Raw genomic sequence first — 15,969 nt, 5'->3', positions numbered from 1 at the left:
GTTTTGTGACATAAAAGAGTCATCGTTTCTCCTCCTAGGGGTTATTCGAGACCTCTTAATGCAAACCGCAAGTAACGAGGCATTGGCTACCTTAAGAGAGTCATAGTTACTCGTCCCAATTGCTCACCCAGTCTGCCACTTTTCCTTACTGCGGCCAGTCTGCCAGAAGCGATATGTCACTCGTTGTGTATCTTAAGAGATTCATCGTTACTCTTTCCATAGGTTACTGGTATTCTCTGATTCAATGCCTCTCGTGACGAAAAAGTGGCTATCTTAATAGTGCAATACTTCTTCCTCCCAGTTGCTCACACAGTTTACTACTTTTTTGTGTAGTTTTTGTCTGCCAGAAACTGTAATTCACTAGTTTTGTATCATAAAAGAGTCATCGTTTCTCCTCCTAGGGGTTATTCGAGACCTCTTAATCCAAACCGCAAGTAACGAGGCATTGGCTACCTTAAGAGAGTCATAGTTACTCGTCCCAATTGCTCACCAGTCTGCCACTTTTTCTTACTGCGGCCAGTCTGCCAGAAGCGATATGTCACTCGTTGTGTATCTTAAGAGATTCATCGTTACCCCTTCCATAGGTTACTGGTATTCTCTGAGTCAATACCTCTCGTGACGAAAAAGTGGCTATCTTAATAGTGCAATACTTCTTCCTCCGAGTTGCTCACACAGATTACTACTTTTTGTGTAGTTTTTGTCTGCCAGAAACTATAATTCACTAGTTGTGTATCATAAAAGAGTCATCGTTTCTCATCCTAGGGGTTTTCGAGATTTCTTAATCCAAACCGCAAGTAACGAGGCATTGGCTACCTTAAGAGAGTCATAGTTACTCGTCCCAATTGCTCACCCTGTCTGCCACTTTTTCTTACTGCGGCCAGTCTGCCAGAAGCGATATGTCACTCGTTGTGTATCTTAAGAGATTCATCGTTACTCTTTCCATAGGTTACTGGTATTCTCTGATTCAATGCCTCTCGTGACGAAAAAGTGGCTATCTTAATAGTGCAATACTTCTTCCTCCGAGTTTCTCACACAGTTTACTACTTTTTGTGTAGTTTTTGTCTGCCAGAAACTATAATTCACTAGCTGTGTATCATAAAAGAGTCATCGTTTCTCCTCCTAGGGGTTTTCGAGATTTCTTAATCCAAACCGCAAGTAACGAGGCATTGGCTACCTTAAGAGAGTCATAGTTAGTCCTCCCCATTGCTCACCCAGTCTGCCACTTTTCCTTACTGCGGCCAGTCTGCCAGAAGCGATATGTCACTCGTTGTGTATCTTAAGAGATTCATCGTTACTCTTTCCATAGGTTACTGGTATTCTCTGATTCAATGCCTCTCGTGACGAAAAAGTGGCTATCTTAATAGTGCAATACTTCTTCCTCCCAGTTGCTCACACAGTTTACTACTTTTTTGTGTAGTTTTTGTCTGCCAGAAACTATAATTCACTAGTTTTGTGACATAAAAGAGTCATCGTTTCTCCTCCTAGGGGTTATTCGAGACCTCTTAATGCAAACCGCAAGTAACGAGGCATTGGCTACCTTAAGAGAGTCATAGTTACTCGTCCCAATTGCTCACCCAGTCTGCCACTTTTCCTTACTGCGGCCAGTCTGCCAGAAGCGATATGTCACTCGTTGTGTATCTTAAGAGATTCATCGTTACTCTTTCCATAGGTTACTGGTATTCTCTGATTCAATGCCTCTCGTGACGAAAAAGTGGCTATCTTAATAGTGCAATACTTCTTCCTCCCAGTTGCTCACACAGTTTACTACTTTTTTGTGTAGTTTTTGTCTGCCAGAAACTATAATTCACTAGTTTTGTATCATAAAAGAGTCATCGTTTCTCCTCCTAGGGGTTATTCGAGACCTCTTAATCCAAACCGCAAGTAACGAGGCATTGGCTACCTTAAGAGAGTCATAGTTACTCGTCCCAATTGCTCACCAGTCTGCCACTTTTTCTTACTGCGGCCAGTCTGCCAGAAGCGATATGTCACTCGTTGTGTATCTTAAGAGATTCATCGTTACCCCTTCCATAGGTTACTGGTATTCTCTGAGTCAATACCTCTCGTGACGAAAAAGTGGCTATCTTAATAGTGCAATACTTCTTCCTCCGAGTTGCTCACACAGATTACTACTTTTTGTGTAGTTTTTGTCTGCCAGAAACTATAATTCACTAGTTGTGTATCATAAAAGAGTCATCGTTTCTCATCCTAGGGGTTTTCGAGATTTCTTAATCCAAACCGCAAGTAACGAGGCATTGGCTACCTTAAGAGAGTCATAGTTACTCGTCCCAATTGCTCACCCTGTCTGCCACTTTTTCTTACTGCGGCCAGTCTGCCAGAAGCGATATGTCACTCGTTGTGTATCTTAAGAGATTCATCGTTACTCTTTCCATAGGTTACTGGTATTCTCTGATTCAATGCCTCTCGTGACGAAAAAGTGGCTATCTTAATAGTGCAATACTTCTTCCTCCGAGTTTCTCACACAGTTTACTACTTTTTGTGTAGTTTTTGTCTGCCAGAAACTATAATTCACTAGCTGTGTATCATAAAAGAGTCATCGTTTCTCCTCCTAGGGGTTTTCGAGATTTCTTAATCCAAACCGCAAGTAACGAGGCATTGGCTACCTTAAGAGAGTCATAGTTAGTCCTCCCCATTGCTCACCCAGTCTGCCACTTTTTCTTACTGTGGCCAGTCTGCCAGAAGCGATATGTCACTCGTTGTGTATCTTAAGAGATTCATCGTTACTCCTTCCATAGGTTACTGGTATTCTCTGAGTCAATACCTCTCTTGACGAAAAAGTGGCTATCTTAATAGTGCAATACTTCTTCCTCCGAGTTGCTCACACAGTTTGCTACTTTTTGTGTACTTGCCAGTCTGCCAGAAGCGATATGTCATTAGTTGTGTATCATAAAAGGGTCATCGTTTCTCCTCCTAGGGGTTATTCGAGATTTGTTAATCCAAACCGCAAGTAACGAGGCATTGGCTACCTTAAGAGAGTCATAGTTACTCGTCCCAATTGCTCACCCAGTCTGCCACTTTTCCTTACTGCGGCCAGTCTGCCAGAAGCGATATGTCACTCGTTGTGTATCTTAAGAGATTCATCGTTACTCTTTCCATAGGTTACTGGTATTCTCTGATTCAATGCCTCTCGTGACGAAAAAGTGGCTATCTTAATAGTGCAATACATCTTCCTCCCATTTGCTCACACAGTTTACTACTTTTTTGTGTAGTTTTTGTCTGCCAGAAACTATAATTCACTAGCTGTGTATCATAAAAGAGTCATCGTTTCTCCTCCTAGGGGTTTTCGAGATTTCTTAATCCAAACCGCAAGTAACGAGGCATTGGCTACCTTAAGAGAGTCATAGTTACTCGTCCCAATTGCTCACCCAGTCTGCCACTTTTCCTTACTGCGGCCAGTCTGCCAGAAGCGATATGTCACTCGTTGTGTATCTTAAGAGATTCATCGTTACTCTTTCCATAGGTTACTGGTATTCTCTGATTCAATGCCTCTCGTGACGAAAAAGTGGCTATCTTAATAGTGCAATACTTCTTCCTCCGAGTTGCTCACACAGTTTACTACTTTTTGTGTACTTGCCAGTCTGCCAGAAGCGATATGTCATTAGTTGTGTATCATAAAAGGGTCATCGTTTCTCCTCCTAGGGGTTATTCGAGATTTCTTAATCCAAACCGCAAGTAACGAGGCATTGGCTACCTTAAGAGAGTCATAGTTACTCGTCCCAATTGCTCACCCAGTCTGCCACTTTTCCTTACTGCGGCCAGTCTGCCAGAAGCGATATGTCACTCGTTGTGTATCTTAAGAGATTCATCGTTACTCTTTCCATAGGTTACTGGTATTCTCTGATTCAATGCCTCTCGTGACGAAAAAGTGGCTATATTAATAGTGCAATACTTCTTCCTCCGAGTTTCTCACACAGTTTACTACTTTTTGTGTAGTTTTTGTCTGCCAGAAACTATAATTCACTAGCTGTGTATCATAAAAGAGTCATCGTTTCTCCTCCTAGGGGTTTTCGAGATTTCTTAATCCAAACCGCAAGTAACGAGGCATTGGCTACCTTAAGAGAGTCATAGTTACTCCTCCCCATTGCTCACCCAGTCTGCCACTTTTTCTTACTGTGGCCAGTCTGCCAGAAGCGATATGTCACTCGTTGTGTATCTTAAGAGATTCATCGTTACTCCTTCCATAGGTTACTGGTATTCTCTGAGTCAATACCTCTCTTGACGAAAAAGTGGCTATCTTAATAGTGCAATACTTCTTCCTCCGAGTTGCTCGCACAGTTTACTACTTTTTGTGTACTTACCAGTCTGCCAGAAGCGATATGTCATTAGTTGTGTATCATAAAAGGGTCATCGTTTCTCCTCCTAGGGGTTATTCGAGATTTCTTAATCCAAACCGCAAGTAACGAGGCATTGGCTACCTTAAGAGAGTCATAGTTACTCGTCCCAATTGCTCACCCAGTCTGCCACTTTTCCTTACTGCGGCCAGTCTGCCAGAAGCGATATTTCACTCGTTGTGTATCTTAAGAGATTCATCGTTACTCTTTCCATAGGTTACTGGTATTCTCTGATTCAATGCCTCTCGTGACGAAAAAATGGCTATCTTAATAGTGCAATACTTCTTCCTCCGAGTTGCTCACACAGTTTACTACTTTTTGTGTACTTGCCAGTCTGCCAGAAGCGATATGTCATTAGTTGTGTATCATAAAAGGGTCATCGTTTCTCCTCCTAGGGGTTATTCGAGATTTCTTAATCCAAACCGCAAGTAACGAGGCATTGGCTACCTTAAGAGAGTCATAGTTACTCGTCCCAATTGCTCACCCAGTCTGCCACTTTTCCTTACTGCGGCCAGTCTGCCAGAAGCGATATGTCACTCGTTGTGTATCTTAAGAGATTCATCGTTACTCCTTCCATAGGTTACTGGTATTCTCTGAGTCAATACCTCTCTTCACGAAAAAGTGGCTATCTTAATAGTGCAATACTTCTTCCTCCGAGTTGCTCACACAGTTTACTACTTTTTGTGTACTTGCCAGTCTGCCAGAAGCGATATGTCACTAGTTGTGTATCATAAAAGGGTCATCGTTTCCCCTCCTAGGGGTTATTCGAGATTTCTTAATCCAAACCGCAAGTAACGAGGCATTGGCTACCTTAAGAGAGTCATAGTTACTCGTCCCAATTGCTCACCCAGTCTGCCACTTTTCCTTACTGCGGCCAGTCTGCCAGAAGCGATATGTCACTCGTTGTGTATCTTAAGAGATTCATCGTTACTCTTTCCATAGGTTACTGGTATTCTCTGATTCAGTGCCTCTCGTGACGAAAAAGTGGCTATCTTAATAGTGCAATACTTCTTCCTCCCATTTGCTCACACAGTTTACTACTTTTTTGTGTAGTTTTTGTCTGCCAGAAACTATAATTCACTAGTTTTGTATCATAAAAGAGTCATCGTTTCTCCTCCTAGGGGTTATTCGAGACCTCTTAATGCAAACCGCAAGTAACGAGGCATTGACTACCTTAAGAGAGTCATAGTTACTCGTCCCAATTGCTCACCCAGTCTGCCACTTTTCCTTACTGCGGCCAGTCTGCCAGAAGCGATATGTCACTCGTTGTGTATCTTAAGAGATTCATCGTTACTCTTTCCATAGGTTACTGGTATTCTCTGATTCAATGCCTCTCGTGACGAAAAAGTGGCTATATTAATAGTGCAATACTTCTTCCTCCGAGTTTCTCACACAGTTTACTACTTTTTGTGTAGTTTTTGTCTGCCAGAAACTATAATTCACTAGCTGTGTATCATAAAAGAGTCATCGTTTCTCCTCCTAGGGGTTTTCGAGATTTCTTAATCCAAACCGCAAGTAACGAGGCATTGGCTACCTTAAGAGAGTCATAGTTACTCCTCCCCATTGCTCACCCAGTCTGCCACTTTTTCTTACTGTGGCCAGTCTGCCAGAAGCGATATGTCACTCGTTGTGTATCTTAAGAGATTCATCGTTACTCCTTCCATAGGTTACTGGTATTCTCTGAGTCAATACCTCTCTTGACGAAAAAGTGGCTATCTTAATAGTGCAATACTTCTTCCTCCGAGTTGCTCGCACAGTTTACTACTTTTTGTGTACTTGCCAGTCTGCCAGAAGCGATATGTCATTAGTTGTGTATCATAAAAGGGTCATCGTTTCTCCTCCTAGGGGTTATTCGAGATTTCTTAATCCAAACCGCAAGTAACGAGGCATTGGCTACCTTAAGAGAGTCATAGTTACTCGTCCTAATTGCTCACCCAGTCTGCCACTTTTCCTTACTGCGGCCAGTCTGCCAGAAGCGATATTTCACTCGTTGTGTATCTTAAGAGATTCATCGTTACTCTTTCCATAGGTTACTGGTATTCTCTGATTCAATGCCTCTCGTGACGAAAAAGTGGCTATCTTAATAGTGCAATACTTCTTCCTCCGAGTTGCTCACACAGTTTACTACTTTTTGTGTACTTGCCAGTCTGCCAGAAGCGATATGTCATTAGTTGTGTATCATAAAAGGGTCATCGTTTCTCCTCCTAGGGGTTATTCGAGATTTCTTAATCCAAACCGCAAGTAACGAGGCATTGGCTACCTTAAGAGAGTCATAGTTACTCGTCCCAATTGCTCACCCAGTCTGCCACTTTTCCTTACTGCGGCCAGTCTGCCAGAAGCGATATGTCACTCGTTGTGTATCTTAAGAGATTCATCGTTACCCCTTCCATAGGTTACTGGTATTCTCTGAGTCAATACCTCTCGTGACGAAAAAGTGGCTATCTTAATAGTGCAATACTTCTTCCTCCGAGTTGCTCAAACAGATTACTACTTTTTGTGTAGTTTTTGTCTGCCAGAAACTATAATTCACTAGTTGTGTATCATAAAAGAGTCATCGTTTCTCATCCTAGGGGTTTTCGAGATTTCTTAATCCAAACCGCAAGTAACGAGGCATTGGCTACCTTAAGAGAGTCATAGTTACTCGTCCCAATTGCTCACCCTGTCTGCCACTTTTTCTTACTGCGGCCAGTCTGCCAGAAGCGATATGTCACTCGTTGTGTATCTTAAGAGATTCATCGTTACTCTTTCCATAGGTTACTGGTATTCTCTGATTCAATGCCTCTCGTGACGAAAAAGTGGCTATCTTAATAGTGCAATACTTCTTCCTCCGAGTTTCTCACACAGTTTACTACTTTTTGTGTAGTTTTTGTCTGCCAGAAACTATAATTCACTAGCTGTGTATCATAAAAGAGTCATCGTTTCTCCTCCTAGGGGTTTTCGAGATTTCTTAATCCAAACCGCAAGTAACGAGGCATTGGCTACCTTAAGAGAGTCATAGTTAGTCCTCCCCATTGCTCACCCAGTCTGCCACTTTTTCTTACTGTGGCCAGTCTGCCAGAAGCGATATGTCACTCGTTGTGTATCTTAAGAGATTCATCGTTACTCCTTCCATAGGTTACTGGTATTCTCTGAGTCAATACCTCTCTTGACGAAAAAGTGGCTATCTTAATAGTGCAATACTTCTTCCTCCGAGTTGCTCACACAGTTTGCTACTTTTTGTGTACTTGCCAGTCTGCCAGAAGCGATATGTCATTAGTTGTGTATCATAAAAGGGTCATCGTTTCTCCTCCTAGGGGTTATTCGAGATTTGTTAATCCAAACCGCAAGTAACGAGGCATTGGCTACCTTAAGAGAGTCATAGTTACTCGTCCCAATTGCTCACCCAGTCTGCCACTTTTCCTTACTGCGGCCAGTCTGCCAGAAGCGATATGTCACTCGTTGTGTATCTTAAGAGATTCATCGTTACTCTTTCCATAGGTTACTGGTATTCTCTGATTCAATGCCTCTCGTGACGAAAAAGTGGCTATCTTAATAGTGCAATACATCTTCCTCCCATTTGCTCACACAGTTTACTACTTTTTTGTGTAGTTTTTGTCTGCCAGAAACTATAATTCACTAGCTGTGTATCATAAAAGAGTCATCGTTTCTCCTCCTAGGGGTTTTCGAGATTTCTTAATCCAAACCGCAAGTAACGAGGCATTGGCTACCTTAAGAGAGTCATAGTTACTCGTCCCAATTGCTCACCCAGTCTGCCACTTTTCCTTACTGCGGCCAGTCTGCCAGAAGCGATATGTCACTCGTTGTGTATCTTAAGAGATTCATCGTTACTCTTTCCATAGGTTACTGGTATTCTCTGATTCAATGCCTCTCGTGACGAAAAAGTGGCTATCTTAATAGTGCAATACTTCTTCCTCCGAGTTGCTCACACAGTTTACTACTTTTTGTGTACTTGCCAGTCTGCCAGAAGCGATATGTCATTAGTTGTGTATCATAAAAGGGTCATCGTTTCTCCTCCTAGGGGTTATTCGAGATTTCTTAATCCAAACCGCAAGTAACGAGGCATTGGCTACCTTAAGAGAGTCATAGTTACTCGTCCCAATTGCTCACCCAGTCTGCCACTTTTCCTTACTGCGGCCAGTCTGCCAGAAGCGATATGTCACTCGTTGTGTATCTTAAGAGATTCATCGTTACTCTTTCCATAGGTTACTGGTATTCTCTGATTCAATGCCTCTCGTGACGAAAAAGTGGCTATATTAATAGTGCAATACTTCTTCCTCCGAGTTTCTCACACAGTTTACTACTTTTTGTGTAGTTTTTGTCTGCCAGAAACTATAATTCACTAGCTGTGTATCATAAAAGAGTCATCGTTTCTCCTCCTAGGGGTTTTCGAGATTTCTTAATCCAAACCGCAAGTAACGAGGCATTGGCTACCTTAAGAGAGTCATAGTTACTCCTCCCCATTGCTCACCCAGTCTGCCACTTTTTCTTACTGTGGCCAGTCTGCCAGAAGCGATATGTCACTCGTTGTGTATCTTAAGAGATTCATCGTTACTCCTTCCATAGGTTACTGGTATTCTCTGAGTCAATACCTCTCTTGACGAAAAAGTGGCTATCTTAATAGTGCAATACTTCTTCCTCCGAGTTGCTCGCACAGTTTACTACTTTTTGTGTACTTGCCAGTCTGCCAGAAGCGATATGTCATTAGTTGTGTATCATAAAAGGGTCATCGTTTCTCCTCCTAGGGGTTATTCGAGATTTCTTAATCCAAACCGCAAGTAACGAGGCATTGGCTACCTTAAGAGAGTCATAGTTACTCGTCCCAATTGCTCACCCAGTCTGCCACTTTTCCTTACTGCGGCCAGTCTGCCAGAAGCGATATTTCACTCGTTGTGTATCTTAAGAGATTCATCGTTACTCTTTCCATAGGTTACTGGTATTCTCTGATTCAATGCCTCTCGTGACGAAAAAGTGGCTATCTTAATAGTGCAATACTTCTTCCTCCGAGTTGCTCACACAGTTTACTACTTTTTGTGTACTTGCCAGTCTGCCAGAAGCGATATGTCATTAGTTGTGTATCATAAAAGGGTCATCGTTTCTCCTCCTAGGGGTTATTCGAGATTTCTTAATCCAAACCGCAAGTAACGAGGCATTGGCTACCTTAAGAGAGTCATAGTTACTCGTCCCAATTGCTCACCCAGTCTGCCACTTTTCCTTACTGCGGCCAGTCTGCCAGAAGCGATATGTCACTCGTTGTGTATCTTAAGAGATTCATCGTTACTCCTTCCATAGGTTACTGGTATTCTCTGAGTCAATACCTCTCTTCACGAAAAAGTGGCTATCTTAATAGTGCAATACTTCTTCCTCCGAGTTGCTCACACAGTTTACTACTTTTTGTGTACTTGCCAGTCTGCCAGAAGCGATATGTCACTAGTTGTGTATCATAAAAGGGTCATCGTTTCCCCTCCTAGGGGTTATTCGAGATTTCTTAATCCAAACCGCAAGTAACGAGGCATTGGCTACCTTAAGAGAGTCATAGTTACTCGTCCCAATTGCTCACCCAGTCTGCCACTTTTCCTTACTGCGGCCAGTCTGCCAGAAGCGATATGTCACTCGTTGTGTATCTTAAGAGATTCATCGTTACTCTTTCCATAGGTTACTGGTATTCTCTGATTCAGTGCCTCTCGTGACGAAAAAGTGGCTATCTTAATAGTGCAATACTTCTTCCTCCCATTTGCTCACACAGTTTACTACTTTTTTGTGTAGTTTTTGTCTGCCAGAAACTATAATTCACTAGTTTTGTATCATAAAAGAGTCATCGTTTCTCCTCCTAGGGGTTATTCGAGACCTCTTAATGCAAACCGCAAGTAACGAGGCATTGACTACCTTAAGAGAGTCATAGTTACTCGTCCCAATTGCTCACCCAGTCTGCCACTTTTCCTTACTGCGGCCAGTCTGCCAGAAGCGATATGTCACTCGTTGTGTATCTTAAGAGATTCATCGTTACTCTTTCCATAGGTTACTGGTATTCTCTGATTCAATGCCTCTCGTGACGAAAAAGTGGCTATATTAATAGTGCAATACTTCTTCCTCCGAGTTTCTCACACAGTTTACTACTTTTTGTGTAGTTTTTGTCTGCCAGAAACTATAATTCACTAGCTGTGTATCATAAAAGAGTCATCGTTTCTCCTCCTAGGGGTTTTCGAGATTTCTTAATCCAAACCGCAAGTAACGAGGCATTGGCTACCTTAAGAGAGTCATAGTTACTCCTCCCCATTGCTCACCCAGTCTGCCACTTTTTCTTACTGTGGCCAGTCTGCCAGAAGCGATATGTCACTCGTTGTGTATCTTAAGAGATTCATCGTTACTCCTTCCATAGGTTACTGGTATTCTCTGAGTCAATACCTCTCTTGACGAAAAAGTGGCTATCTTAATAGTGCAATACTTCTTCCTCCGAGTTGCTCGCACAGTTTACTACTTTTTGTGTACTTGCCAGTCTGCCAGAAGCGATATGTCATTAGTTGTGTATCATAAAAGGGTCATCGTTTCTCCTCCTAGGGGTTATTCGAGATTTCTTAATCCAAACCGCAAGTAACGAGGCATTGGCTACCTTAAGAGAGTCATAGTTACTCGTCCTAATTGCTCACCCAGTCTGCCACTTTTCCTTACTGCGGCCAGTCTGCCAGAAGCGATATTTCACTCGTTGTGTATCTTAAGAGATTCATCGTTACTCTTTCCATAGGTTACTGGTATTCTCTGATTCAATGCCTCTCGTGACGAAAAAGTGGCTATCTTAATAGTGCAATACTTCTTCCTCCGAGTTGCTCACACAGTTTACTACTTTTTGTGTACTTGCCAGTCTGCCAGAAGCGATATGTCATTAGTTGTGTATCATAAAAGGGTCATCGTTTCTCCTCCTAGGGGTTATTCGAGATTTCTTAATCCAAACCGCAAGTAACGAGGCATTGGCTACCTTAAGAGAGTCATAGTTACTCGTCCCAATTGCTCACCCAGTCTGCCACTTTTCCTTACTGCGGCCAGTCTGCCAGAAGCGATATGTCACTCGTTGTGTATCTTAAGAGATTCATCGTTACTCCTTCCATAGGTTACTGGTATTCTCTGAGTCAATACCTCTCTTCACGAAAAAGTGGCTATCTTAATAGTGCAATACTTCTTCCTCCGAGTTGCTCACACAGTTTACTACTTTTTGTGTACTTGCCAGTCTGCCAGAAGCGATATGTCACTAGTTGTGTATCATAAAAGGGTCATCGTTTCCCCTCCTAGGGGTTATTCGAGATTTCTTAATCCAAACCGCAAGTAACGAGGCATTGGCTACCTTAAGAGAGTCATAGTTACTCGTCCCAATTGCTCACCCAGTCTGCCACTTTTCCTTACTGCGGCCAGTCTGCCAGAAGCGATATGTCACTCGTTGTGTATCTTAAGAGATTCATCGTTACTCTTTCCATAGGTTACTGGTATTCTCTGATTCAGTGCCTCTCGTGACGAAAAAGTGGCTATCTTAATAGTGCAATACTTCTTCCTCCCATTTGCTCACACAGTTTACTACTTTTTTGTGTAGTTTTTGTCTGCCAGAAACTATAATTCACTAGTTTTGTATCATAAAAGAGTCATCGTTTCTCCTCCTAGGGGTTATTCGAGACTTCTTAATGCAAACCGCAAGAAACGAGGCATTGACTACCTTAAGAGAGTCATAGTTACTCGTCCCAATTGCTCACCCAGTCTGCCACTTTTCCTTACTGCGGCCAGTCTGCCAGAAGCGATATGTCACTCGTTGTGTATCTTAAGAGATTCATCGTTACTCTTTCCATAGGTTACTGGTATTCTCTGATTCAATGCCTCTCGTGACGAAAAAGTGGCTATCTTAATAGTGCAATACTTCTTCCTCCCAGTTGCTCACACAGTTTACTACTTTTTGTGTACTTTTTGTCTGCCAGAAACTATAATTCACTAGCTGTGTATCATAAAAGAGTCATCGTTTCTCCTCCTAGGGGTTTTCGAGATTTCTTAATCCAAACCGCAAGTAACGAGGCATTGGCTACCTTAAGAGAGTCATAGTTACTCCTCCCCATTGCTCACCCAGTCTGCCACTTTTTCTTACTGTGGCCAGTCTGCCAGAAGCGATATGTCACTCGATGTGTATCTTAAGAGATTCATCGTTACTCCTTCCATAGGTTACTGGTATTCTCTGAGTCAATACCTCTCTTGACGAAAAAGTGACTATCTTAATAGTGCAATACTTCTTCCTCCGAGTTGCTCACACAGTTTACTACTTTTTGTGTACTTGCCAGTCTGCCAGAAGCGATATGTCATTAGTTGTGTATCATAAAAGGGTCATCGTTTCTCCTCCTAGGGGTTATTCGAGATTTCTTAATCCAAACCGCAAGTAACGAGGCATTGGCTACCTTAAGAGAGTCATAGTTACTCGTCCCAATTGCTCACCCAGTCTGCCACTTTTCCTTACTGCGGCCAGTCTGCCAGAAGCGATATGTCACTCGTTGTGTATCTTAAGAGATTCATCGTTACTCTTTCCATAGGTTACTGGTATTCTCTGATTCAATGCCTCTCGTGACGAAAAAGTGGCTATATTAATAGTGCAATACTTCTTCCTCCGAGTTTCTCACACAGTTTACTACTTTTTGTGTAGTTTTTGTCTGCCAGAAACTATAATTCACTAGCTGTGTATCATAAAAGAGTCATCGTTTCTCCTCCTAGGGGTTTTCGAGATTTCTTAATCCAAACCGCAAGTAACGAGGCATTGGCTACCTTAAGAGAGTCATAGTTACTCCTCCCCATTGCTCACCCAGTCTGCCACTTTTTCTTACTGTGGCCAGTCTGCCAGAAGCGATATGTCACTCGTTGTGTATCTTAAGAGATTCATCGTTACTCCTTCCATAGGTTACTGGTATTCTCTGAGTCAATACCTCTCTTGACGAAAAAGTGGCTATCTTAATAGTGCAATACTTCTTCCTCCGAGTTGCTCGCACAGTTTACTACTTTTTGTGTACTTGCCAGTCTGCCAGAAGCGATATGTCATTAGTTGTGTATCATAAAAGGGTCATCGTTTCTCCTCCTAGGGGTTATTCGAGATTTCTTAATCCAAACCGCAAGTAACGAGGCATTGGCTACCTTAAGAGAGTCATAGTTACTCGTCCCAATTGCTCACCCAGTCTGCCACTTTTCCTTACTGCGGCCAGTCTGCCAGAAGCGATATTTCACTCGTTGTGTATCTTAAGAGATTCATCGTTACTCTTTCCATAGGTTACTGGTATTCTCTGATTCAATGCCTCTCGTGACGAAAAAGTGGCTATCTTAATAGTGCAATACTTCTTCCTCCCATTTGCTCACACAGTTCACTACTTTTTTGTGTAGTTTTTGTCTGCCAGAAACTATAATTCACTAGCTGTGTATCATAAAAGAGTCATCGTTTCTCCTCCTAGGGTTTTTCGAGATTTCTTAATCCAAACCGCAAGTAACGAGGCATTGGCTACCTTAAGAGAGTCATAGTTACTCGTCCCAATTGCTCACCCAGTCTGCCACTTTTCCTTACTGCGGCCAGTCTGCCAGAAGCGATATGTCACTCGTTGTGTATCTTAAGAGATTCATCGTTACTCTTTCCATAGGTTACTGGTATTCTCTGATTCAATGCCTCTCGTGACGAAAAAGTGGCTATCTTAATAGTGCAATACTTCTTCCTCCGAGTTGCTCACACAGTTTACTACTTTTTGTGTACTTGCCAGTCTGCCAGAAGCGATATGTCATTAGTTGTGTATCATAAAAGGGTCATCGTTTCTCCTCCTAGGGGTTATTCGAGATTTCTTAATCCAAACCGCAAGTAACGAGGCATTGGCTACCTTAAGAGAGTCATAGTTACTCGTCCCAATTGCTCACCCAGTCTGCCACTTTTCCTTACTGCGGCCAGTCTGCCAGAAGCGATATGTCACTCGTTGTGTATCTTAAGAGATTCATCGTTACTCTTTCCATAGGTTACTGGTATTCTCTGATTCAGTGCCTCTCGTGACGAAAAAGTGGCTATCTTAATAGTGCAATACTTCTTCCTCCCATTTGCTCACACAGTTTACAATTTTTTTGTGTAGTTTTTGTCTGCCAGAAACTATAATTCACTAGTTTTGTATCATAAAATAGTCATCGTTTCTCCTCCTAGGGGTTATTCGAGACCTCTTAATGCAAACCGCAAGTAACGAGGCATTGGCTACCTTAAGAGAGTCATAGTTACTCGTCCCAATTGCTCACCCAGTCTGCCACTTTTCCTTACTGCGGCCAGTCTGCCAGAAGCGATATGTCACTCGTTGTGTATCTTAAGAGATTCATCGTTACTCTTTCCATAGGTTACTGGTATTCTCTGATTCAATGCCTCTCGTGACGAAAAAGTGGCTATCTTAATAGTGCAATACTTCTTCCTCCCAGTTGCTCACACAGTTTACTACTTTTTGTGTAGTTTTTGTCTGCCAGAAACTATAATTCACTAGCTGTGTATCATAAAAGAGTCATCGTTTCTCCTCCTAGGGGTTTTCGAGATTTCTTAATCCAAACCGCAAGTAACGAGGCATTGGCTACCTTAAGAGAGTCATAGTTACTCCTCCCCATTGCTCACCCAGTCTGCCACTTTTTCTTACTGTGGCCAGTCTGCCAGAAGCGATATGTCACTCGTTGTGTATCTTAAGAGATTCATCGTTACTCCTTCCATAGGTTACTGGTATTCTCTGAGTCAATACCTCTCTTGACGAAAAAGTGGCTATCTTAATAGTGCAATACTTCTTCCTCCGAGTTGCTCACACAGTTTACTACTTTTTGTGTACTTGCCAGTCTGCCAGAAGCGATATGTCATTAGTTGTGTATCATAAAAGGGTCATCGTTTCCCCTCCTAGGGGTTATTCGAGATTTCTTAATCCAAACCGCAAGTAACGAGGCATTGGCTACCTTAAGAGAGTCATAGTTACTCGTCCCAATTGCTCACCCAGTCTGCCACTTTTCCTTACTGCGGCCAGTCTGCCAGAAGCGATATGTCACTCGATGTGTATCTTAAGAGATTCATCGTTACTCTTTCCATAGGTTACTGGTATTCTCTGATTCAATGCCTCTCGTGACGAAAAAGTGGCTATCTTAATAGTGCAATACTTCTTCCTCCGAGTTTCTCACACAGTTTACTACTTTTTGTGTAGTTTTTGTCTGCCAGAAACTATAATTCACTAGCTGTGTATCATAAAAGAGTCATCGTTTCTCCTCCTAGGGGTTTTCGAGATTTCTTAATCCAAACCGCAAGTAACGAGGCATTGGCTACCTTAAGAGAGTCATAGTTACTCCTCCCCATTGCTCACCCAGTCTGCCACTTTTTCTTACTGTGGCCAGTCTGCCAGAAGCGATATGTCACTCATTGTGTATCTTAAGAGATTCATCGTTACTCCTTCCATAGGTTACTGGTATTCTCTGAGTCAATACCTCTCTTGACGAAAAAGTGGCTATCTTAATAGTGCAATACTTCTTCCTCCGAGTTGCTCGCACAGTTTACTACTTTTTGTGTACTTGCCAGTCTGCCAGAAGCGATATGTCATTAGTTGTGTATCATAAAAGGGTCATCGTTTCT

This window comes from Schistocerca gregaria, chromosome 1 (genome assembly GCF_023897955.1).
Source record: "Schistocerca gregaria isolate iqSchGreg1 chromosome 1, iqSchGreg1.2, whole genome shotgun sequence".
Lineage (NCBI taxonomy): Eukaryota > Metazoa > Arthropoda > Insecta > Orthoptera > Acrididae > Schistocerca > Schistocerca gregaria.
The sequence above is the reverse complement of the archived record's forward strand: the minus strand, read 5'-3'. Positions refer to the sequence as shown.